Below are 19,005 nucleotides of genomic sequence, written 5' to 3'. Positions count from 1 at the left end.
TGCTATTATGATTTTAAAGTGTGGTGAAGGAAATACTTGGCCTGGAAAAAACTTTGTTGTCATGGATTTAGAATAGGAAAAAAGGATTTAGAAAGGAAAAAATACTAATAACACCCAACATTTATTGATCATTTACTATCTGCTAGGGCCTATGCCAAGCATTCTGCATATAGTATCTTCTTTGTACTAAAAGGAAAAAAAAAAAAACTCCCATTTTAAAGATGAGTCTTAGAGATATTAACTGACTTGCTCATAATCACCTGAGGTGATTAGCAGAGGTGGAGCTTGAGTAGTTTTCAATGAAGAGCAGCTGACATGAGAACCTGTGTGGTTTATACCTTTATCTTCATTCTTATCTTTCCTCATGTGCCTCTTCCATTTTTGGAAAGGGTTCCTATGAATATGATCTGCCAAAATCAGCAGATTGTGAAACTAATCAGGTTACAGCCAAAAGTGAAAAGACCATCACTTGGAGATGGAAATCAGGCTAAAAATTCAAGTAGAGGAGCACTCTGTGTCATTCTAATGAGGAATCTCCTGCAAATTAAACCACAGGTGACCACTCAAAACCCCTTGGGAAGAAATGAGTCAGGGACACAGAAGTATAATTTGCTATACTACTGAATATCAATTTTGTCAACTCAATCTCTAATGTGAGCTCTGTGAATCAAAGAAGTGAATTCACTGAGACAGAAGTGTTTTCTGTCACTTGTGCGCTGACCAAGAGTCCGTCAACCCTGTGTGACAAACAGAGTGTCTCTGACAAGGTCATCAACAAAGTTGTCCTTAAGTGATTAGGTTCGGTTGATTATTACATAAGCACTCATGGATGACTGTGGAAATGTTGAAGGCTGGTGTATACTAAACAATCTTAGAGATTGGGATTTCATGCTTACAAAGAGGAAATATTACAACATTTGTCCTGTTAAGTAATCATTTATTGCCAGCAGAATATAGTTTATCACCAGTGGAATATAAAAGATGCTTGGAAAAGACAAAAATTGCATTATTTCTTGCTAAAGACTAGACTTTGATGATTCCATCTCAGGGACCCAAACTAATGATCACACAACTACACTCTGAATTAATACAGGTACAGAATCATCACATTCCATTTAGAGTTACACAATTACTGTGCAGGCAAATAAAACATAGACATACAATGTAGTTAATTTGCAAACAATTGTGATTCAAGTTGAAGAATATTAGTTGCTCATTGTAAGAGAATTTGAGGTCTTTAAGCAAAAATAATCATATTAAATCATTCACATATCACAATTTGGAGAAGTATGATGGCATGATGATTCTTCAGTATTTCAGCAGCTGACTGTGAGCTAGTTTAGGATATGCTGGGCTCTATAACAAATACCAACTTTGAAAGTTCACTTTAGGGAAGAAAAAAATGTATTTTGATATCAATCTAGCTCCAATATTCCAGCTCACTAACTACTATTACTCCAGAGAACTCTGTGTCTACTTATTCTTGGAGAGATATAGGAAGAGTCTAGAAATAACTTGGGCTTTTTTCTCCTCCAAGTCAGGCCTTCCTAAAAGTCGAGTGAAACAATAGTGATTACTTATTAAACTGGGTTATTTTTGAAATTTTAAAAATTAAATTTAATTAACATATAATATCTAACTAGTTTCAGAAGTAGAGGTCAGCGATTCATCAGTCCTCTATAACACCCAGTGCTCATTACATCACGTGCCATCCTTAATGTCCATCATTAAGTTATATCATCCCCCAACCCCACTCCCCTCCAGAAACCCTCAGTTTGTTTCCTATGATCATGGTTTGTCTCCCTCTCTGATTTCATCTTGTATTATTTTTTCTTCTCTTCCCTTATGATCCTCTGTTTTGTTTCTTAAATTCCAAATGTGAGATCATATGATAATTGTCTTTTTCTGATTGAATTATTTTGCTTAGCACAATACCCTCTAGTTCCATCCACATCATTGAAAATGACAAGATTTTCTATTTTTGATGGCTGAGTAGTATTCCAATGTGTGTGTGTGTGTGTTTATATATATTTTATATATACATATATATATATATATACATATATATATATATATATATACATATATATATATATATACACATTTCATATTTATCCATTCATCTGTTTGTGGACATCTGGGATCTTTCCATAGTTTGGCTATTGAGGACATTGCTGCTATAAACACTGGGATGCAGGTGTTCCTTCAGATCACTACATTTGTGTTTTTGGGTAGATAGTAATTCAGCTGCTGGGTTTTAGGGTAGCTCTATTTTCAACTTTTTGAGGAACCGCCATACTGTTTTCCAAAGTGGTTGCACCAATTTGCATTCCTACCAAGAATATAAGCGGGTTTCCCTTTCTCCGCATCCTCGCCAACATCTGTCATTTCCTGACTTGTTAATTTTAGCCATTCTGACTTGTGTCAGGTGGTTATTTCATTGTGGTTTGGATTTGTATTTCCCTGATGCTGAGAGGTGTTGAGCATTTTTTTCACGTGTTGAACATTTTTTCATGTTGGCCATTTGGATGTCTTCTTTGGAGAAATGTCTGTTCATGTTTTCTGCCCATTTCTTGATTAGATTATTTGGTTTTTGGGTATGGAGTTTGATAAGTTCTTTATAGATTTTGGATACTAGCCCTTTATCTAATGAGACATTTTCAAATATCTTCTCCCATTCTGTAAGTTGTCTTTTGGTTTTGTTGACTATTTCCCTTGCTGTGCAAAAGTTTTTATCTTGATGAAGTCCCAATAGCTCAGTTTGCCTTTGTTTCCCTTACCTTTGGAGACATGTCCAGCAAAAAGTTGCAGCAGCCAAGGTCACATAGGTTGTTGTCTGTGTTATCCTCAAGAATTTTGATGGATTCCTGTCTCATATTTAGGTCTTTCATCCATTTTGAGTCTGTTTTTGTATAAAGTATAAGGAAATGGTCGAGTTTCATTCTTTTGCATGTGGCTGTCCAATTTTCCCAACACAATTTTTTGAAGAGGCTGTCTAAACTGGGTTCTTTTATTTTTTTTAAGATTTTTATTTATTTATTTGACAGACAGAGATCACAAGTAGGCAGAGAGAGAGGAAGGGAAGCAGGCTCCCTGCTGAGCAGAGAGCCTGATGCGGGGCTCAATCCCAGGACCCTGGGATCATAAGCCGAAGGCAGAGGCTTCTACCCACTGAACTACACAAGCATCCATAAACTGGGGTCTTTTAAAGAGCAAAAGCTTTTACTGTTGATGAAGTCTTTCTTGCTTATGGATTGTGCCTTTGATATATAACTAAGATATCTTTGCCTAACCCAAGGCCATAAAGACTTCCTCTTATATGTTCTCCTGGAATTATAGTTTTGGATCTCCCCTTTAGGTCTACTATCCAACTAAGTGAACTTTTGTGTGTGATGTGAGATAAGTGTCTAAGTTCACTTTTTTTGCATATATATATATATATAGAGAGAGAGAGAGAGAGAGATCTCCAGTTGTCAGAGATCCATTTGTTGAAATACTATCCTTTCCTCATTGAAATGTCTTTACACATTCCTCAAAAAAAAAAAAAAAAACAATTCATTAGAACTAGAATAACTAGAACAACATTTGGAGAAAAAAAGAATGAAGTGGGAAGAATGTAACTATCCATTATTAAGGCCTAGGATACAGCTGTAATAATTAAGACAGTATGTATCAGAAGAACCAGTAGAAAAATCCAAATTAAAACCATCATGAAATGTCATTACATACCTTTCAAAAAGACTACAATAAAAAAGTGGTGATAATACCAAATATTGGCAAAGATGCAGAAAAATTGGATTACTTTTATGTTGCTAGTGGGATTGTAAAATGGTACAACTAATCCAGAAAGTAGTTTGCTGGTTTCTATAAATTCAGCAATTGGGGCATTTAACCCAGAGAAATGAAAACTGTGTTCATTCAAAAACCTGTATACAGGGATGCCTGGGTGGTACAGTCAGTTAAACATCCAACTCAATTTCAGCTCAGGTCATGATCTCAAGATCATGAGATCAAACCCTATATAGGGCTGTGCTGTATGTAAGATTCTCTCCTTCTCTCTCTGTCTCTTCCCCCCAACTGGTCCTCTTTCTTTCTCTCTCTCTCTCTCTCAAAAACAGGAACAAAACAAAACCAAAAAAACTGTATACAAATCTTCTTAGCAAACTTTTTTGTAAATAACCAAGAAATGAACACATCCAAAATGTACACACATCCAAAATCACCTTTAACAGGTGACTGGGTTACACGAATTGCTGGTAGAGACATACACTGGATACTACTCAGCAATAAAAAGAAAAAGAAAAATTCAATAGTATAAAAAAGAAAAAGCTACTGATGCACTCAACAACTTAGATGAACCTCCAGAAAATGATGCTAGCTAAAAAATCCAGTTTCAGAATGTTGCACATATGATTTCTTTTATATACCATTTTAGAAATGACAAGTTATAGAAATGGAGAAGAGACTAGTCATTACCATAGGTCAAGAATGAGAGTAGGGAAGAGAAATGTTTGGGACCATAAAAGGAAGAGGAATTTTGTGGTGATGGAAATGTTCTCTGTCTTGACTATATCAATGTCAGTATCCTGGCTATATTATATTATAGTTTTGCAAGACGTTACCATTGGGGAAACTGAGTAAAGAATACATGAGATCTTTCTGTATTATGAATTACAACTGTATGTGAACCAACAATGATCTCAAAGTAAAAATGTTTAATTATAAAATTTTAATGACTATTAATGTAACAATTTATTTCTAGACTCTGAATTCTGCTTTACTGATTTACATACTTATCTTTATGCAAATTCCACACACTATTGATTCTGTGACTTTATAATAAATTTTTAAGTTTAGCAATGTAGATGCTCTTTGTTCTTATTTTTCAAAAATGATTTGGCTGAGCACCTGGGTTGCTCAGTGGGTTAAAACCTCTGCCTTCAGCTCAGGTCATGATCTCAGGGTCCTGGGATCGAGCCTGCATCGGGCTCTTTGCTCAGCGGGGAGCCTGCTTTCCCCTAGTTCTCTGCCTGCCTGTTTGCCTACTTGTGATCTCTCTCTCTCTGTCAAATAAATAAATAAAATCTAAAAAAAAAAAAATCTTGGCAATTCTAGTTCCTTTCATTTCCAGATAAATTTTAGGATAATATTATCAATTTCTCCAAAAAATCTGCTGGTAATTTGATAAGGATTCTATTGAATCTGTAGACCAACTTGGGGAGAATTGACATCTTGACTATTTGTTCCAATCCATAAACATGGGATATTTCTCTACTTATTTATATCTTTTCAGATCCTCTCAATAATGTTTTTATAGTCTTCAGTGTACAGGTCCTTTTATTTTTGTTCCATTTATCCCTAAATATTTATTCTTCTTGGTACTATTGTGAATGATACTGGTTTAGTTTCATTTTTGGATTGTTTGTTGATGGTATTTTGAAATTGATTTTGATATATTGATCTCGTATCCTGCAACCTTGTTAAACTCATTTATTAGTTTTAGTAATTTTTGTTGATTCCTTAGCATCCTCTACATACAAGAGAATGTCATCTGACAACAAAAAAATAAAAACTGTTTTACTTCCTCCTTTCAAACCTGGATGACCTTCCTTTCAACCTTCCTTCTCTTCCCCTCTTCTCTCTTCCCTTCCCCTTCTTCTCAATCTCTTTTTTCTCTCTTTCCTTTCTTTGTTCTTTCTGCTTTTCACTAAGATGTCCTAGAACCTCCAACACAATATTGGGTACAAAAGGTGATATTTAAAGTCCTGTCTTGTTTTTGATTTTAAGACAAAAACATTCAGTCTTTTATGATGAAATATATCATTAGCTATGTTTTTCATATATTCCATTTATCAGGTTAAGCAAGTTCATGTCTATCTTCATTATTTGTTGAACTCTTAGATATTTGTCATCAAATTTGGGATGTTTTGGCCATATTTCTTCAAATATTCTCTCTTCTCTGTTTTCTCCCTCTGAGACTCCCATTATGCATATGTTGGCAAATTTGGCATTGTTCTACTGATCTCTGAGCGTCTGTTAACTTTTCTTCTATCTTTTCTTTGTTCTTTAAATTGGATAAAAATTTTGATAGATCTGTCTGCAAGAGCAGTGATTCTTTTTTCCAGCCATATGAATTTTACTGTTGAATCTATTTAGGGCATTTTTTCATTTCAGTTAATATTTTTTAACTTCAGTACTTTCATTTGTTTCTTTTTAAAAGTTTCTATTTTTGTTGATATTTTTATTGATATTTGTTGAGTCATTGTCAGATTTCCTTTTAATTCTTTAAACATGGTTTCCTTTAGAACATATTTATAATAGCTGCTTTGACATCTTGGTCTGCTAAATACAATATCTAGGTCTACTATAAACATTATAAGTTATAATTCCAGCTTTCTTCTTCTCTCAGTGGGGACCACATTTCCCTGCTTCTCTGCATGACTGCATAATATTTTGTAGAATACTAAGAATTTTAGATAATGTATTGCAATAGGCCTGGGTTCTGATTTTGTGTGTGTGTATAGGAGAGTTGTTGTAGCTGGAATTTTTTTGTCTGATTTTGTTTTGTTTGTTCTTAGTAATTTTCTCTGGACTAAATCTGCCATATCTGTATCCCCCATGTTGTCTCTGGTTATTTTTTATAATCTTTATAATCTTTTATAATCTTTATTATAATTTTATAATTTATTTTTACTTCCTAGTCTGACTTTCTAGGGTTTGCCTATGTGTCTGCATGGCTTAATAGTCAGCTAATGCTTGGCTAAAGACTGTGCTCAAATATCTGATGCCAATTAGGTTCAGCCCCATGCAGATGGATCTATGCATTGTTTGGAAACACATTTGAAGTTCAGTCATTTTCAAGTCTGATGATTTCTACTTTCTTCCAGGCACATCTTCCATAAGCATGCATATAGCCTTCCATCCATGTATGGAAAGCTTGTCCTCTCTCTGGTCACTCCTGCACATGAATGCAGCTTCCCAATCATTCAGGAGGTAAGGAGAGCGTATCTTCCATTTCCATGGCTCTTCAAGTTTTAAGATCTCCCTGTTAAATTTCTGGACAGTCTATCAGTCCACTGTTCCCCCAACCAGGTGGGTAACCTTAGATCTGCCCTGTTCATATCTTTACAAGATCATTACTTTTATTGGCAATGCCTCTGAATGTGGTTTTTCCCCCCCTCTAACTCTAAATCAACTCATCCCTCACAGCAGAGCTGCTGTTTTTCATTTTTGTAGAACTGCCACATCTAAAGAGGTGGGGATAGGGGTGAGGGATAGGCAACCTCCCTGGACAAGAACACCACAGAATTTTACTGTTCATACCTGAAATTCAGAAGTTTATCTGTCAATAAATGTGTCTCAATTTATTATTTGCTTGTGGTCAAGTTTTAGAGCCAGAAATGTTTTTGACTATTCTGTTCAGTTTTATCATTACTTTTGTAGAAAGGATTTACCAGCCTCTTCCATCACATCTCTCTTGCAAAATGTATTCTTTATTCTCTAGTTTATTATTTCATTATACCTGCCCTTATCAACCTTTCTATTCTTTAGTTTTTGTTTTCTTAGTCTTTTCTAGCCTCTCAGTTTTTATTTTTCTGTTTGTTTTTTTTTTTTACTGTATTCCACTGGAAAGCCTGGAATGGAGAGAATAGCATCATCTATGGATATTATACCTGAATTGTAATAATGTAAAATGCATATTGAGATAGAAAGGGATGTACAAAATGTTAATAATAATCATTAAAAGGTGTGAGACTGTGGATAAATTCTTCCTAATTTTATTGCTGTTATTATATTACTATTCTTTATAAATGGTGGCTACTGGGATACTATTTTCCTCCAAGAACTTGGGAATAAAGAGCATCGGGCCACCACTCAGGAATTAAGTTTATAATCAGTGTGTAGTGTGTTAGAGAAAAGATATGTAAAGGTATCTATAAATGAGAGGATAGCTCCCAGGCCACCTACACTGATGGTAACTAATAAGATGTGCTAATGTCTCCAGGGGCATTTCATAAAGGATCAGCCAAGCACTATCCTGCAAGAGGGTGTCCTGGTGCAAGGACATGATATATCTAATCTGCATGATACATTTCTCTTTCTTATGGAGGCCAATGTATCCAGCTCACTTCTCTTCATATCATTAGACAGCTCAATTCTGTAATTAATTTCCCTTCTCTGATGCCATATACAACAATCATCTTTCTGATTACAATTTGGCTTCCCATTAGCTTGCCTTCGAGAAGCAAATTAGCTGGCCACAGCATGAGTATCCCCTTGACAGATAGTTTTCTCCTTTTAAATTAGAACGTTGACATCCTGGTGGAATGGAGCATTAGGACAGTGTGGGATAAATTTTAATCTCTGGAGAAGGTCTGAAATCAAGGAGATGAGGCAGATAGAAATGGCAGCCATTGTGATATGAAGTAAAAGGGACCTTAACAGAGACAATTGCAGTCAAATAGACAGAGAAATACAAGAGACACTATGCAGAAATTCCGGTGGGACATGGGATGGGAAACAGGTAGGACTCAAGAGTGACTCTGAAGTTTGAAGCCCAGGTGAATGAGAAAATGATAGGCATGAATAGAAATAGAGACTCAAGTAGAGAAGCCAGTCTGACGATGAAGTAATTGATGAATTCATTCAGACATGTTGAATTTGAGCGATGGGGAAAATGGAGGAAATATCCTTTAGGTTAATGAAGAAGCAAAAGTGAAGTCTGGGAAACACAATAATTAGAAAGATTCAGGTTCTGGAGGCCATGTATTGCATGGAGCACCAGGTGTTGTACATAAACAATGAATCTTGGAACACTGTATCAAAAAAACTAATGATGTATTTTATGGTGACTAACAACACAATTTTTTTAAAAAGATTCAGGTTCTGGATATGGATCAGAGATTGGAAAATGAAACCGAAACCTTACTATCTGGGTGGTCTCTCTGGAAGAGAGTGGGAAAGAAGAAGAGAGCAAGGCTGGGAGAGTGTAATGTAGGGAATATCCACTTAAGTAGAGTAGACAGGTGGGGAATCATCAGGGTTGCAAGTCACATAGCCCAGTGTGACCTAATTTGCCAATGTTCAGAGTCATCTATGTGGTTTATTAAAACTAGAAACTCCCTGGCCCCAGCCTAAACATATTGTACCAGAAACCTCCAAAAATGGGCTCAGGAATTGACACAGCAACAGGTTTCATTTTTGATTCTTTGGAGCAGGCAAGCTTCACCAAAAAATATCTAGCACCGAACTAGGCAAGTTTCTGAAAACCACTGAAGGAGAAAAGAGTGAGCAGAGAGGAGGGGAAAGAAGAGGAACTGTGACGTTAGAAGTAGGTTTTTAAAAAAGCTTTTTTTTAACTTAAATGAGGAAACATTTAAAGCAGAAGAGAAGGACTTAAAAAGGAAGTAGAAATGGAAATGCTAGGTATAGGGTGGGTGATACTGGGAGAGTAATGTGCTGAGCAAAACTAGGATCTCCATGAGTAGGACCAAGCTGACTTGTTCACATTGGTCCCCAGCACTCTTGCAAATATGTAGCATATTGTAGCAAATATGTAGGCTCTTCATAAATAACTAATGGGAAGATGATTCAGGCATGGGGACCAGTTAATTGTTAGAAGGGTTAACAGTACCCAGGAAAATGAATTTGTCACTTTCATGCTACAGGAAAGGATGAAAAGATGAACACACATAGTTTAAGGGTAGGAACAAAACAAAGTTGGTCTTTAATGGGCAAGATTTTTCCAGTTAGCTAAAAAGAGGGCCATGCATTTGAGAAAGACGTCGGGGAAACATGATAATACAACTGTAGAGAAATGTATACACTTGTATTCCTTTTAAATGCTGCTCTCTCTTCTGCACTGTTTATATTTTTTTGATGGTCTAAGTGGTCACTATTTTGCAAACAAAAACATTGTCCAATCAGCAAAGGATTTTATTTTTTTTCCCTTTTTATTTATTTTTTCAGCGTAACAGTATTCATTCTTTTTGCACAACACCCAGTGCTCCATGCAAAACGTGCCCTCCCCATTACCCACCACCTGTTCCCCCAACCTCCCACCCCTGACCCTTCAAAACCCTCAGGTTGTTTTTCAGAGTCCATAGTCTCTTATGGTTCGCCTCCCCTCCCCAATGTCCATAGCCCGCTCCCCCTCTCCCAATCCCACCTCCCCCCAGCAACCCCCAGTTTGTTTTGTGAGATTAAGAGTCATTTATGGTTTGTCTCCCTCCCAATCCCATCTTGTTTCATTTATTCTTCTCCTATCCGAGAAGCAAAGGATTTTAAAATCACAAATCGAAGATCAAGATATTCTAATCTCTGCTTTCTCTTGAGAGAAGGCAGAAGTAACAGTAACTTGGCTCAAAGCAATGGCATAGCTAAGTGCCATGGAAACAGCAAATTCTGGCAGTGATTAGGGGGAAGATGTTACCGAGCTAGATCAGATTCTCCACATTTCCTCTTCTAATTGAAAGGAAAACCTAAGGGAAGTTGTCCTGGATTTTGCCACTGGTAGTGTGAACAGAAGGACAGGACAGATAAGACTGCTACCTAATGATAGGATTGGGCTGGCATTTACTTCGGATGTAGTGCCCACAGGGAGCAGGAGCAGTGTGGTGTTTCGGAAAGACTGAGCGAACTGAGAAGGACAGTAATGCTGAGCAAGTCCGGCTTCCAGGATGCTGAGTTAAAACTGCCAGAAGATTCCTGCTGACAGAGATGCAGATGTTCCTGGGGCAGATATGGAACCTCAATGCTCATCCAAAAGCAGCCAGCAGTTCGGATCCTGGAGTACCACCCAAGCCTGACTACATCACAAGGGTGTTTTGACCTGGGAGAAGACAGGGGAAAAAATCCTAACATCTAGGGTGGAAGTATGTCGGCAACCTAGCCTCAAGGGTAGATAGGCTGCAATTTGAGATTACATGTTCACATGGGTTCACATGGGTTATCCATAGGTAATGTATTTTTTTGTGAATGTGTGTGGCTATATTTTAGCATCAGATCATTTTATTTGCTCGTGAAAAGAGAAGTCAATCGCAGCTGATTCAGCTTCTGAGGAAACAAGAAGGGTTCCTGAAAACTGAAACAACTCAAAAGAAAAACAGTAAGGTAGAGTCTAAATATGTCACTCATAAGCACTTTCAGATCATCTCAGGTAATACTACACTTTAGGTATATAGTAATTAAGGGTATTATGGAGGAGTAGATACCCATAACACTACCAAACAATAGTGAGCTGTCTTGCAAGAGCCTAATAAAAAGAAGCATTTTGAATAAAAAAAGTAGATAGATCAGTACAAACTTCCCCACCACTGCTCTTTGAAACTCAAAGAATATGCCATTTTGGTTGGGGATCTTTTTTTTTTTCTTTAAGATTTTATTTATTTATTTATTTATTTGACAGAGAGAGAGACAGTGAGAGGAGGAACACAAGTAGAGGGTGTAGGAGAGGGAGAAGCAGACTCCCTGCTGGGCAAGGAGCCCAATGTGGGGCTCAATCCTAGGACCCTGGGATCATGACCTGAGCCAAAGGCAGACACTTAATTACTGAGCCACCCAGGTGCCCCTGGGATCTTTTCTTTTTTAATCCCCAAAGATACTTTATTCTTATTAATTATCCCCAAATTCTGCAAACTACTGGATATAATCTTCCACTTCATCCCAGAATTTTCCACTTCATATGAGAGAACAGAAAATTCCTTTAGTCTACAATAAAAACTAGCCAAGCATTCTCGTTAGTGTAATATAGATTTAACCACACTATATATGTTAAAGCACTCAACCTAAATGATGATGATGATGATGATGATGATGATGATAATGAATTTTAAAGGATATAATAACAGAAATGTACTCTTTCAGAGTGTATTTCATGTAAGTTAAATTCTTATTAATCAGATTTTGTGTAAATTGCATGAGAATTCTATGATAAATTCTTTTGTAAGTGAAAAATGCTTTTGAAGAAGAATTCTCTCATCTGTTTTTCTATAAACTTGTAAATTGTATGGATATTGTCTTTAAAAACAAGGGAACACACACTTTTACTTATGTCATTTTATTTCCTGAAGCCTTTTCTAGCACTAACTCCCCACCATCTCTGCCAGAGGAGGGCAATTTTCCTCAGCAGCCAGGAGGTGCTGAAATAAGGGGGTAAGTGTGAGACACTGTCAGGTGGGAGGGAGGGACTTCAAGCATCAAGGGTAAGAACAAGTACAAACCACAATGAGGAAAAAGGCAAAGGGCTGGGATGGAAGGATCCCTGAGATGTTTGGGAATGAAAGCACAGATGTGTCAAGAAAACAATTCCACATATGTACTATGACCTACATACCTACATGAGAGAGAGTGTGTGTCTCTGTGTGTCTGTATGTGCATGCATAGGTAGTAGCCACTGTGAAAATGATGGTGCGTATTTAAGTCATATACCAACTTTAGGAGTAGAGTGGTTTATAACACATGGGGCTGAAACAGAGACTGAGTATTCTGACAGATTCCTGGAGGCCGAAAGTGATCATTATAGACAGGTTTTACAGGTATTTCTTATCAAACACTAAGTCAGTGCCACGCATCAGAGCCTGGTGTGCTAAAGCAAGAAAGCCAGAGGTCTAGCACAACCCTAAAATGCTTGATAGAAACATTATGATTATTTCCAGTCTATAGTTAGGATGACTTTATCACCAATAAAAATTACGTCCATATAAAATTCTTGGAACACAGGGGAAATAAAAGTAATTTTCTATCTGGCTAGAGCATGTTCAAAACAAAAAATAAGGGCTGGAAAATCACAAAGCATCTCTGAACAACCATAGGAAAAGGGCTTCAGTGAGAAATGTCCTGTATACTTGTGGGAAGCAGACACAGGAGGAACAGCGTGGGAACAAGGTCCAGAGTTCCTGCAGACTTCCCCCCAAGGCAATGAAAGAATGTTAGAACAGCCTCATTCTCTCCCAAGAAAGCTGATGCTGTGCACTTGTATGACTCCACATCTACCCGGGACCAACCCATCTACCAGAGCAAGGGGGAGTTTCTTCTTCCTACTTGGGGAAAATTCATGACAAGCATATTTGGAGTAGAAGTCTATCCTGACCAACTCCACTCAAGTTGTCCCCACTCCATTCCCTAGCATATTCCCCCTTTTTAATGATCTGTGTGACTAACTGAAAATATGGGTTTGTTTTGTAGGTTTATTACTCTGTCCCTTTAGATGATATTTGTTTTTAAATGTCTTCACCATCTACACATTCAGCATTTTCTCACAGTCCTTACTTTAGATGCTGTTTCTGGGGAGATCCCCACTTAAAGTGAAGTGGTGAGGCCTTATGACTTATTAACCCCTGAGTTTACTTGGAAAATTCAGTAAAAGCCTGGCATTTACTTGGTGCTCAACAAATATCTGACAGATGAATGAATTCTATCACTGTTTGGCTGGGTTTCTCATAGTAGGATTCTATTTTTCTATGCCTTCTTTCAAAAGTTCAGAAGACTTTGTTTGTTTTGTTATTTTTTTTCAAATAAAAGAAAAAGATCAAATAGAACAAGAATAAAAGCAATCTATTCTAGCAGAGTTAGAGGATGACATAACAGGAAATGATCAATAGTCATTTATTTTAGTAGGAACTTTTACACTGTTTTCTTCATGTTTGAACAAAAGACTCAACAGTAGACAGACAAGATCAGGGTCAGAAGAGATGTTTGAAGTGATATGATAGAGCAAAAGGTTTGAAAGTTCCTTGCATCTTGATAGAAAAATGGGCTAAATTTTGAAACTTTATCCCACAAGTAAAATATCCAAACTTCTTAAGTCATTCCATTCTTTCTAAAGCAGAAAGGGGAGCTCTAGGCAAAACAAGGAAACACAACTCAGTCACTGTGCAGAGCTCACTGGCCAACAAGATTCAACCTCTGGGATCTTTTCCACAAGATGTTGCATATCCATCGACATCTGTCCTCCCAAACCCACGTTAGGATGAGAAGCTCCTAAACCTATACTGTACACAAGCTAGCATGATATTTGTCTTACAAAAGAGTTATTTGGTTATTTTATTATGGCCACATCATTGCTAAAATGGAGAAATGAAACTCATAGTTTACCAATTTGTTTCAACCTGCCTCCAAATTAAAATCGAACCAGGTTTTTTATTGAAGCATAGTTGACACCCAATATTATATTAGTTTCAGGTATATGACATAGTGACTGGTAATTACATACATTACATTACAAAAACAACTGAATCCTTTTAAAAATTGTACATACTATGGCTCCATTCCAGAGATTCTGTCTAGGTTCTGGGGTGGGGCTCAGCAGCTGTGATATCAGGGCTGAGAACCACTGCTCTCCACCATCACTAAATCCACCTAGGACACACAGAAATTCTTCTGTCTCTACTTGAATATCACTAAGTAACAGCAAACTTACATGTTTCATTTACCCTATTTTTCAGACAACTCATCCTTAGGAAACTCTGTCTTCTGCTTAACCACAATCTTCTTGCCTATGTGCACATCGGTTTGTCCAGACCCACCTTTTGTTGTGCACTCATATTCTCCTCCACATGAGGAAAGGATTCATGCTTTGCTGATTCTGCAGAGCCTCTATCCTTCACTGGTATTTTTGCAGTGATGAGGTCCATCAGGTCATTGTCTGCTTTGGTGCTCCTGTCCAGTTCCTTGGAGCTCTCAGGCTTCAACCACTTTGCTTTCTAGCCTCATGGCCTGCATTCTTCTTCCTTCTTCCTAAATTCTCTTCCTTCTCCAGGCAACTCAAGGATTACTGTCCTTTGTTCTGAAATGGCTTTTTCTGCTTTGCAAATTCCTACTCATCCTTAAAGTCAGCTTCTCCCTCCCCCTCCTTCTTGTTCTGGAGCTGGCCTCTCTGAAGCCAGCTCTCAGAAGCAGTTACCAAACTTATACTCACTCCTATGTATCTGTCACTGCCTCCCCTTTAGAATTTGACATCCTCATGGTAAAATAGGTATCTTACTCACCGTTCAATCTTGAACTCATAGCACAGAGCTCAGCTTAAATTGGAAGCTTAAGAAATCCTTATAGAGGGGTGCCTGGGTGGCTCAGTCGGCTAAGCATCTGACTCTTGATTTTAGCTGAGTTCATGATCTCAAGGTAGTGAGATTAAGCCCTGAATCGGTCTCTGTGCTCAGCATGGAGTAGCTTGAGATTCTCTCTCTCCCTCTCCTTCTGTCCCTTCTCCCCCTTGTGCTCCCTCTCTTTCTAAAATAAATAAATAAATCTTTAAAAAAATGCTTGTAAAGTGAATGAACAAATGCTGTATATTTTCCAAAAAAAATCATATAACTTCCCAAGCTTCCATTTTCTAGCCTAAATCGTATTTTTTCTTCAACTCTCCCCAAAGTGTCAGTTTTCAGGCCCTTAACCAATCTTGGTTCTCTTCTTTTAAAAATAAAATTAAAACTAAAAGCTAAAAACTAAAAAAAAAAACCTCCCATACCTGAAATCCTTCCTCTTTTTTTTACTATTTTATTCATTTATTTGACAGAGAGAGAGGTCACAATTAGGCAGAGAGGCAGGCAGAGAGAGAAGGAGAAACAGGCTCCCCACTGAGAAGAGAGCCTGATGCGGGGCTCGATCCCAGGACCCTGAGATCATGACCTGAGCCGAAGGCAGAGACTTAAACCACTGAGCCATCCAGGCGCCCCCTGAAATCCTTCTTAAAGTATAGCATACCGAACTGAACACAATACACAAGACATGATTTCATGATGCAGGACACAGCAGAAATTGTCCTTCTATTGCTGTCTAGAATTAGCCTACAAAGGAAACTTTATGTACATTTGTCTTGTTTCTGGCAATCTAATCACCATCATATTGAACCTGCAGTCGCCTAAACCTCCAGAGTAAATCTCACATGTGCAGATGTCTAGTTAACTCTGTGATAAATTTAGTTTGTTTTAATGGTCAAGAGAATTTTTTATAAAAAAAAAGAATTTTTTATTATGGTAAAATATAGATAACATAAAATTTACCATCTTAGCTATTTTTAAATATTTTCTTTTGTGGTATTAAGAACATTCATATTGTACTACCATCACCATCATCTTTCTCCAGAACCTGTTCATCTTTCCCAACTGAAACTCTGCACCCTTTAACAACTCCTGAATTACCTCCTCCCACCAGCCCCTTAAAACCACCATTCTACCTTCTGTGTATGAATTTGACTACTCTAAGTACCTCATGTAAGTGGAATCATATAATATTTGTCCTTTTGTGATGAGCTTATTTCTGTTAACATAGTGTCCTCATGGTTGATCCATGCTGTAACATGTTTTAGAATTTTCTTTCTGTTTAAGGCAGAATAATAGTCCATTGTGTGTATATGCCATATTTTGTTTACCCATTCATCCACTGATGGACAATTGAGTTGTTTCCCATAACTTTTATTATATCAGGTCATTTATTCCACCCCCTAGACACACATCTAGGTCCTGACTCTGTAATCCCAAACATGTCAGTATGCCTGAGGCTTCTATTCACCAAGGAGGTGACCTCAACCCCCTTATCAAGTCACCGTGCTACTCCTACAGGACTTTGCAAGCCCTCAGCGTACTACTTCCTTTCCAGCCTTGAATGTTGGCCATAGCTTTGGTTACAGCAAAGCCCTTCTTACAATAAAGGACCCCATTCAAAGATCAGTTTCTGTCTGAAACTCTCTCTCTTCCCAAGACCATGCTGAGGTTCCAGAAGTCCTTTCTGCTCCGCAACAGCTCCAGTTGTGATAAATTGCCAGTATTTTAATTATGTGTGCTTCCTCTTTTCTACCACAAGCTCACACTAAATATATCTTCAAACCCCCCAAGGCTTAGTTCAGTTGATGGTACATACTTGGTACTCAGTAAATGTTTTTTTAATGAAGGAATAAAAACATGAATCCTCACTGCTTTCCAAAATTGAAAAAGTAAATTGAAAACCATATATTCTGTGAGTAATTTTCATCCTCTGTCCTCTAAAGTGGCCTAGTGTTGTTTTTATTTTTTCCTGCATTACACTATAAGCCTGTCAGTTAACATGATATAGAATCCCAAGTAAGGATTAGATTATTTAACAAAAGAAAGATTTGAAAGAGACATAAAAGGAGAAATAACAATGACAGACTGGCATAGCAACATTGTCTTCTTGTAACACTGCCTGCTTTCTTCTGTCATTTTCCCAGGCACCTGGGTACAAGGCTTCAAATCAAAGACCTGTAATGATTAGAGCTTTATGCAGAGCTGGTCCCCCCTGCAAGTGCGTAACTTACTTTGTTGACTTCCAACTCCCCATAGCTTCAGATACAAGTAAGAGGGAGTTGACATAACACAGAGGCGCAGCCCATTAAGAAATGGCTCAGTCAAGCAGCAAGTGAATGGCTGCTCTTTCAACTGCATAAAAATGTTACAATTCATTTCGTGGCAAGGGCATGGTAGCAATGTATAATGAAGATTAAATAAACCGTCCAGCCTGTCCGTTACTGTAGATATTCCTTCAAAGTTTCAATTGCTGTCCAAAAATATTTCTATTGTGGACCCAATTTGCCATAACGAGCAAGAATCCAATCCAACATTAGAAGTGTTTAAATTACAAAAGAGAGGCACTGACATAAATGCACGGAGAAAACGTGTACAATGCTGGATTCGTTGTATCTAGTTTTCAGTCAATAACTTTCTCGTTCCTACAGGACCAAAATTACCCAGGTATTGAAAAAAAATTATCTTTATCTATTAACCTCAAACTTCAATATGTCCTTAAATACATGCATATATATCTGTTACTATTAAAGGAAAGACTACAACTTTTACATGGTTATGTGGCTTACGTGGAAGTATCTTTGGTTGCCACTAGCTGTGGGAGAAGAGGGTGTGAGAGGCTCTAACCTGTGGAACCTCACCCAGTACAGCAAGTTACTTTTAGGTGCTTCACACATTGACTATCTGCAAAAGAGAGTCTATGACTTCAAAAAAAACCTGAAAATCACTCTACTAAAAAATTAGTAGATAATTTTTAAGTAGATAATAATTTAAGGCAACAGAATGAAAAGGACCAGGGCTCGGATTTAGAGGAGCAGAGTTCCAGCACCAATCAGATCAATGCTAATTAGACAAACCACAGAAACTGTCTGGATCTGGCTTTCCTCATCTGAAAACTGATGCAACAAATAAGAAGAATCTATAGTTTCAGATCAAAAATTCTTAAATGCAAATGAAAATTGTTGAAGTATATTAACGATCACTTGTGGGTAAGTAAACACAATGTCTGTTTCAGATGTTTTAAAAGAAATTTTATTTTTTAAAGCAATGACATTCTGTGTAATAAATGTAATGTGTGGGAGTCATCTATCTTTAGATGCTGTTTCTCATAATTGGTGCTTAATCTCAATGCTTCCTTAAAATTCTGTCCCTGTTGTTTTTGGTTGCCTGATTGAAAACTGCAACTGTCTGAACCAGACCTCCTATTCAATTTGCTCGACTTATTAATTATTTAAATTATGAGGTTCAATTAAACAGAAATGGAGACCCCTAACACCCCAAGGTGATTAAGAGAATATGAGATCTAATCCATAATTCAAACATTATAAAGATATGATTGAGCCCAGGAGTTCAGGGCCATTCCATATATCACAGCAAGTATTTCTCTATGTTGCTAATAAAATCTTGAATATACTGCTAAGTAATAATACATTTGACTCCTTGGATATATTACCTAAGATAAACAAGCATTAACACACACACACGTATCCACACATATGTATCCACACGTATAGGCATATACACATACCTGCAGGATTTTCAGACACCTTATCTCTTTTAATTTTCACAACAACACTATGAAATGATGTGTGCATGTGTGTGTCTGTGTATGATTAAGAAGTTAACAAAGAAATTAATTACACTGCCCAAGGTCACATCTAGTAGGAATCAGAGATCCAGAATTAAACACAGATTTTGAGATCCCACTCATTGTTCTATCCACTTCATCGTCATCTTGACAACTGAA

Source organism: Meles meles, chromosome 1, assembly GCF_922984935.1.
Source record: "Meles meles chromosome 1, mMelMel3.1 paternal haplotype, whole genome shotgun sequence".
In the NCBI taxonomy this organism is placed as follows: Eukaryota; Metazoa; Chordata; class Mammalia; order Carnivora; family Mustelidae; genus Meles; species Meles meles.
The sequence above is the reverse complement of the archived record's forward strand: the minus strand, read 5'-3'. Positions refer to the sequence as shown.